Source organism: Crocodylus porosus, unplaced genomic scaffold (assembly GCF_001723895.1).
Source record: "Crocodylus porosus isolate Cpor-Errol unplaced genomic scaffold, CroPor_comp1, whole genome shotgun sequence".
NCBI lineage: Eukaryota > Metazoa > Chordata > Crocodylia > Crocodylidae > Crocodylus > Crocodylus porosus.
The window spans coordinates 7,211,452-7,220,432 of NW_017728933.1; positions in this window are offsets into that span (position 1 = coordinate 7,211,452).

Consider the following 8,981-nt stretch of genomic DNA (forward strand, 5'->3'; position numbering starts at 1 on the left):
AAAAAATCACTTAAACGTGTTGATTAAAGCAGGTTGATACGAAGGAATAATACAATTATTGCAACCATTTTTCCCCATAAATGCTTTTTTTTTTAATTTTAGAATTTGCTGGAACATTTCTTTTTCTTCTTTTTTTGAGCTTATGGACAGGTCCATAATGTCCATGCTGTTTTGTTAAATTGCATCAGTTCTACTGAAATTATTTTAGGCACAAACAAAGCTTTTGGAGGGAGTGATCAGCTGAAACTGCCTGAGTAGCTCGTAGCATCATTTTAACATTTAGAAGGTTACTCACAGACCTATATTGAAATAGCAAGGTTGAAAAAGTTGGTGTGCCTGTTTGCAGTGTTAATTTAGAAATCCATTTAGCCTGTAAGTTATTTCTAGTGATGTAACTCTTATTGGGTATGTCAGCACTGCAGCCATGGAGGTGGAATAGCAGCCTGGGGAGGCATCCCTGAGATGATTTTAATTTAGGTTGGTTGGGTAGCAAGAACAGTTCACCGCAGGTCTGTCCAGGTCACTATCCAAGGCACCAAGAATGTCCCTGCAGCGTAGGGTATTTTTGGGATTCCCAATGACGCCCAACACTTTATTTTTTGATAAATGAATTTGGCATAATGGTGTCCTGATTGCACCTCGTGCCGTAGAGGATGGAGTAATATTCAAGAAATAGCATAGAGGGAGAGGATAGTGCTTCAGCTAGTCTTGTATCCTGTCCCTACTAATAGGCAAGGAGAAAGTGTTCCCAAGCAAAATAATAAGCTGTCTTTTCCTTAGTATTTCCAATTTTGTCTTTCTGATCACCTAAGTATCTGGACTAAAAATAAAAATATCCGTTTCCATTCTTCATGAATTGTTTTCCTGTTCTCCTCACTGTTGCACTATATAACATTTAGAGTCTGAATGACACCGCCTGCCAACAAAAGTTGTGGCTTACTTAAACTTTTTTGCTTTTCTGTGTAGACTTGGGCTATTGTGGTTAACACTTCAGGCAGAAGCTTTGGAAATGGGCTAGACGCATAATATTTGTAAAAGATAGGAAAGGTCACTTCCTGCTAGAAAGCAGAAGCCTACAAATAGCTCATGTCTAGCAACTTTGCCAAACCCCACCTCAGAATCAATTGCTGTTAAAAGCACACAGGAGGTCCATCAAAATCTGTGAATTTGCTGACAACACAACTTGTCAGGTATGTATATATTGTCTACATGCAGAGTCTTTCATGCAAATATTTCTTGTAAAGAGCAACATTACACTTAAAACATTGTGTGGACGTACAAAAGAAGCCTTCTGTACTTGGCAGTGATTTTTCTTTCTCCTTTGAATGGGATAGGATCTCACCCAGATTCTTACACTTCCCCTTCTTCCCCAGTCTCCATCTCTTTGTATTCACAGAAGCTGCTTTGAGAAGATTTGGCCATTCCTGGAGCATGTAGTTGCACTTCTCTGTGGGCAGGCTGGGGTTGACTGAATTACACCCCCTCGCCCCCCACACACCTTTCTAAAGCACTTTAGCTACTTGATCAGGCTCTTTCTTTCCTTTCCCCACCATGTGGCTCCTCCAGCACCATTGCAGGTTAGTAGTGTCTCCCATAGGGAACTTAGGAAGGAGACAGATATCGCCTTACATCTCATTTATGCCTCCATAAAAATGTTAATGTCGGCACAAATTGTGAGTAAATAGATGTTTCTACCCTTTGTTGTGCCACATCAAAGGGAAATCAATGGCATGACAAAAGGTATTAATAGACTGCCACTTTATTGCAGCGGATGTCTGTTAGCTCTGTGGCAGAAAAGTATGGGCAGCCTGAGCTGCTCACACTCTCCAGCCACCCCAGGCAGGTCCTCTGGGTATGAGGGGGGGCCCTCAAACCCCCTGGAGCACCTGCCCACTTGCCTGACTTACACAGAGGCACCCCAGGTTATCATAATCACTCATCTTGCAAGGTTATGTATATGGTTAACTTCAGGAACTTAAATACTTTCATTCAGCTCAACAGAACTTTTCACACTTAAATTAAAGATTTTGCAAGGCTGAGAAATTAGGACTAGATTTTCAAGACTCCAGTTCTCACTTCGGCACTTATTAATGACACAGTTTCTTGAAGCACCCTTCTTTGAAAAGATGGCCATTGTTTCTGTTTCTTAAGTGTAACATAAGTTGTGTTTTTTTTAACTTTGGCCACAATGATGGGTGTCAAGCACTTTAGAAAATCACTTCCTTAGTATGTTCTTTGATTCAGTAGTTTCTTTTAGGGGGAAAGAAAATTCACATCAAAACACCAAAACCTCAGATATGCGAGAAATACAATAGTTTTCAGAAGACTGATCGATTAAAAAGCCCATCAAAGAACAACCTTTGCTTTAATATAAGAACTCCCTCCACTGACTGCATTATAAATACCTTTTTCCCACCCACCCTGCACAGTTTATGTATGCAACTATTTTTTCCTGATATTTATTCTTAATTAAGCCTCAAAGAGGTGGGGGAGAGAGAGAAAGAGAGTGAGCGGCGCCTTTTAGGACTAAACCCAATTTAATTAACAATATATTCTACTTGACTCTCAGATATTATTACACTTGTATTTCTCACCCATAAGACACACATTTTTGTTTGTACAGTTAACAGACTAAATAAAACCATAAAAAGGGTTATATTTTTAACTCCAGAGTTTTGTTACCCCCACATGCACCTTTTAATGTTTGAAATTAAACAGCAGGGAGATTTAGACTGTATGTTTCAAGGCCATTATAGTTAGCTATACCTCTGAGATCCATTCAGCACTGCAATGCTAACAGAGCACTTAATCCACGTCACTGCAGAGACTCTAGGGTGTGCGCGCAACGGAAGGCATTTATTTACCAAATTAAAAGCACAGCAAGTAAAGGCCTGGGTAGTATTTAAGCACATCTTATCGACTCATATTCTGCTGCTATTTACTAAATTTCTCACTGATGGAAGATGATGGATGTGCTGATCAGTTGGCTTTCCTAAAGGTGAAATGAATGTCTGCTGATTTATTCCTCTTGCATTGACAAAACAGCTTTTGGTGTAACTGGAGACTATCCAATCCAAGCTAGATGTGTAGAATTGAGGCAGTTTCTCTCAGTACTTTATTACACTCAAACTAGTTTAAACTGTGCAATAGAGATCCTGATAGGTTTCAGATTCATGTCAATTTTAATATCAAAAGCATTATATATGTATATAAACATGCAAAATGGAGTGTATGCAAAGAAGTATATAAGGCCAGATCCTCAACTGATGGAAATCAGCCATCATAACTTCAATGAAGCTGTATTAACTTATACCATATGAAGATTTGGACTATGTTTTGTATGTGGAAGTGCATGCACGTGTGTAATATATGCACACAAGCTTAAGCATGCACACAGACACACAAACTTACTAAATGTATATTTCTATCGTATATATGTACTGTTTATATAACACACTATATCTGCGTGATCATATTGCATTGCATAAATGGTTGTATTTGGAGTGATTTATATGTAGTTTGCATATGCAAACTGATAAATCATGCGCTTCAGGATCCTCTGGAATGAATGATGTTAAATACAATCTTTTATCTAGTGATGGGGCAGAGAATGACATAGTATTTCTCCCTCAGCTGTTAATTATGGAAGTAGTGTACATCCTTTTGGTTGTTAGAAATTGATTTGATTAAATCTTTGTGGACTTGCCTGGAGGGCTCTATCTCCCGTAGTGCCTTGTGGAAGTGCCTCGCTGATGAAGGAAATAACACAAATTAATGGAGGTACTTTGAAAGGGGGATGAGTTTAAATGGATTTACACCAGTAGAGGTGCATCTGTTTCTAAACAGACTTAGTAAATTTGTGATCATATTCTTCTGAAGCAAGATCTGAGGCTCTGTGTGATATTTTGCCTCGGTTCATATTTGGTTTAAATGTGCTTCTGAAAAAAATGTGGAAAAGCCAGAATTAAGTCACTTGTCTTGCATCTGGAGAGTCTTAATAGGTCAGCCATATATGATAATGTTGGGTAGTTCAGGAATTTAGAGTCAGACTTTTTCACTACTAGTAGGTCTTCTCCATATCTAACTTTTCTGTATCATTTACTTCACATTCCTCTTCACCCTCCAGATCCCTCCTGTGATGATGTTGGCCATTTCCTAGGGTTTAGTACATTATAAATACCATTTTAGACCTTGATGTTAACTGCAAGGCTACAACCAAGCTGTCCAGTGTGACAAACAAATCTTCCCGCCTTTGCCTCAATGTCCTTTCATCACGGAGTCAGTGATAAGCATACTAGATTAAAGAGAAATTGAGTCAAATAGCATCTAGGTAACAAGCCCTTTCTGTCAGATTGGAAATATGAAAAAGCAGAGTATTGTTCATAAACTGTTTGCCCATAGTGTGCAAGTACTGTCCTACCTTTGCTATTGCTTTTCTTAAAAGATAGGGAGAGCTTCTTTGTGCATATTTGCTTCTGCTGGTGGCAGTCAAGAAACAACCTGGCTTTCATTTCCTTGGCACAAAGAATCAACCGCTGTATGTGCACATGCATGTAATGAAACATAGCATGGTACAGACAGCAGGTTGACAGAATCTAAGAGTATTTGATGTTCCTTTGAAATGGATCTTATGGTAAATAGGCTAACTGCAGTGGTCAGTTGTTGATGGGGTGTGATTTCACGCAGTTGGTCAAGCATATTTGCAAATGGCTCAGCTCTCTGTACAAGCGCCTTATTTCCATGACTTCTGTGTAAGGGCTATAAATTTGAGCCATGTCTTACATGCAAAATACTTCATCGCATTTCCCCTCAATTTCTTCCCAAGCTCATGATGAATATAATGTGTCCTGTGAAGTGAAACTCACTGAAGCAGCTTCAAGGTTCAACATGTACATGTCTAATATTGCTCCTAGTTTCAAGAATTTGCAAAACCAATTTATATTCTCAGGCTGTACCATGTACACAAAATTTACTGTTACAGTTGCAGTTCCTGAGTTTCATGCAGATTCAAACCTCCTCATTACTGTAGCTACTTCATCTTTGTAAAGAGACTCAAAATACTTTTAAAACTGAACTCCCTTTTTAATGTACATTGAACAGCTTACAAAGGAAAAAAAAGGAGACAATTGATAGATCACTGATCCAGTCATCATCTATAGATTCACCAATTTCAAAGGAAGAAAAAAGCCCCATGAAAATTACTAAAAACATCTGGCTGCATGTTCCTAGCCTTAAATGACCCTTTTCTGTGTCATTGTGCCCTTTCACATATAGTGTATTTATTTCCATCAGCATGTTTGTTTTTAAGTGAATGGTGATTCAATAGCACCGATAGGTTGCAACCAAAACCAGGGCCCATTGCGATAGGTGTGTTGAGAGAAAGCCTCTGTCTTGGATCACAATACATGTAGGCTGATAATGCAAATGGTGAAAGAAAGAAGGGATGTTAACTTGATTGTATAACCGAGGAACTAAAAGGCAGAAATGTACTTACTCAAGGTCACACACATGCTTTGCAAATCCAGGGCCAGATCTCCTTGGTCCTGTGACAGGACCACCCTGAAAGAGAATACATTTTCTCCTGCAAATCATTTACAACTTGCTGAGAGTGGGGAATTGCAGTATGCTAAGAGATAAACAGGAACAATTATATTCCATAGACATGTTGCAAAGTTTTAGGGGTTGTAGATGTTTCATTTTTTTTTTTCCATTATTTTTGATACTCACTACAAATTTGGATCACAGGCTCAGCATGGGATTTTTGTTTGGTTATGTTTAGTAGCTCATTTATTGCAGTATTTGTTTTATTTTGTTTTCTGTAATTCCATGGCTGTATAGGGAAGATCTTGCCATTGCAATTTTATTTTTAAAGAGGAAATGAATATATTAATTTTGCCTCCTGCTGACTGAGTGGGAAGAAAGGGATTTCGTTTCTGGATTTTTTTTTTATGTGCTTTGATACTACAGTGATAGCAAAATTGAAAACAGGTAGAAACATGGAAAGATAGTACATCGGGGTTAGCTGTCTGTTTCACCACTTGCAACTGGATCAGCGAATCGTTTGCCTATTGCAATAGATTTTGTTGGGTAGCACTCACTAAAAATAAGCTAACAACACCTGTAAGACTTTTCAAAAAAAGTCCGTGAGATGAGGTTGAATTTAGAGAGGATTGAGGGGTTGAGGATCTACATTTTTTTTCTAAAGAAGAGGTGTCTTTATCTCAGGCAAACTATAGATCCAGAGCAAAGGCTTTGTACATTATTAATGAGAGGATGGTGATCAGCATTTTTTTGTTGTTGCTGGTCTCAACTCTCAATGTGAAATGTGTGAGTAGATATGGCTTACCATAACTAAACACTATACATACGCAAAATTGCTAAGAGCACTTACACTTAAGGAGAGTTTTTCTCTGCTCTTATTACAGTGACTCTTCAGTTTCCTGGTGCTTTTAGCATATTATGTGATCTAAGGTCCTGTATGACATTAGTAGTGCAATCTAGTACCAGCATTTTTGCCCAAATAGCACCCCAAAAAAGTTTGAGATTAAGTTAGATTTTACAAGTGTGTATTACATCTCTTATGTGTTGAAATACGTAGTATCTTGGCATGTTGCAGTTCTAAATGGAATGAGTTATACCATTCACGCTGGCTCTTTTTAATATGCTTATATTACTTTTTGATCCAAGATGCCTTACAACATGTTTTGGCATCTGTACAGAAATTTGGGTATGGACTCATTCAAAGCATATCTACCTGAGTTTTTAGCAGTCCCAATAGGCAGTGACTTGTCAGGTATATGCACTTTTTTCCCCTTCTGTTTCTTTCCCTCTTCTCTTCTACTTGACCCACACTTTCTCCAGTTCAACCACTGGAAGGATGCTTAGTTAAAATATCACAAGAGCCAGCAATAAGCTCCTGAAGCCTGATACAAAGTCCACTGAAATAAATTGGAAGTCTCCTACAGTGTCAGCAGTAGTGTTTGGAGTAGACCCCTCAGACCTGCTGTACTCGCAGCAGTCCAGAAGGCTATGCTTGACAACAGACCGTATTTGAAATTCCTTCTCTGGAAAATGAATATCACCCTGTAGGACTTGGAGCCTTTGTCAATTTGTGCAAAAAGCCTCCGATACTTCTCAAACTGAGCAGAGAGCTACTTATTAAATCCTTAAGCTAGTATGGTTGTCTTTTATTTTTAATGATGGTAGAAGACATGAATTTCAAAAGGAAGTCTTATCGCAATCAAGGCTTAGCTGCTTTTCACACCTGAAACTACAAAGCACTAATGAAGAGATGCTGTGAACAGGCCACTGTCTGGATTTAGCTAGATATAATTTATTCCCTTTTCAAATGCTGTTGTACATTCTTCCAGTTCCTTTCTGTAGGGTATTCACATTCAAAAATCTCAGTGCAGCAACCGTGCATTGACCCCTTGCTATTAGAAACAGTTTTTATGATGTGTTTTTGGAGCAATGCTCCTTTGTTCAGATGTTAAAGAGCTCTAGAAATGTGGCGCCCAGCTCCATGGGCATCTGTTCTCTTCAGATAATTGTATCTTCCGTGGTCAAGAAATGGAACTAGTTTCCGATATATCCGAAATTCTGTGGAAGGGAAAGAGATGGAAGCTTGCTAACGGGTATATCCTCTTATTGACTCATTCTCTGTGAGAGAAATCAGTGTGAGCAAATTAGGAAATAGATTGAAGTCCAGGTGTTGTGCTTTAAGTGTTTTATGCTGCGGCTGTTTCTTTGGGAGTTCTGGCCCCTGCTGTGCCCTTGTTTTAAGTCTTTTCTGGTGACAATGTAGATTGCAAAAAATGCAAGGCAGCTTGTGTTCTTTGCCGGTGCCTAGCACAATGGTATCATTTCCATATGTTTGTAATTCACACAAACAATAATATAGTAATGGAGGCCAAAGAGTCCAGATTTCCAAAGAGCTTGGCAGCTATCTATGAATCAGAGTTTCAAAGGTGCCAGCAGGTTATGCTGATTTCAGTGAGGGATGCTGTGAGCTGAGCTGTTCTGAAACATTCCTGTGTACATATTTAGTTCCAGTGCTGTTGTCTGTGGCATGGATCTTTACATATTTACATCATGTTAAGGACCTGATCCTATGCCAGCTGAATGAAACAGCAAAACGTACATCACCGTTGTGGGTTCAGAATCAGACACAACAACAAGATCGACAGGCTGGCATTTTAAATTGTAGCTCAGTAGTGCCTGGATGGGGGGGTTTTCCTCCCCCTGGCCGGCATTATTCATACATACCCTTGCTGCTGCTGCTCTTGTTCTTTGCATTCCTTCATTGCAGTCCTTTCCTGCTCTGCCTTAAACAGAATGGTTCCTAAATAGCAGAAGGTGTCTGCCACCTTGTGACCAAGACAGACTGAGTGTTTTCCTCTTGTAGACTAAAACATATCCTCATCCCACCCAGGCTCCAGTTCAGCTTACTGCCCCTGCTTATCACATGACTTGGCAGATGCTTACTTTTGTGCACATGTTTAAGTCCCATTGACTTTTGTAATGAGATGTAGGTACAATACTTTGCTGAATTGGAGTCATAATGCCCTCCCACTATTGTTGCACTGCATTTTATTTATAGGTCGCTATTCAACATCAGGGAAGAGAAGGTTATAGATGCTATGTTGAGTATTTATTATGATGTAGACGCTAATCCAGCATCTCTTCAATATTCTTCTGCTGATACTGTTCTTTGGAGATTTGTCCCATATTTTGCATTTTGGCAGAGTTAAAGTTAGAAGTCATCACATCACACTTGAACAGAAGCCAAAACTTAGTTTCCAGGGCAGTAATATGTGCTGCTGCTTTCAACAATAGATTCATGCATTGGAGGAATGTCACTGGACCAGCGCTGGGATTTTTATTATGTCACTTACCATGACATCACTTTACCTGTTAATGAAGAGCTTGGCAGGTGAGACGGGACAGAACCTCAACCACGGTGGACATCAGCTGCAAGACCT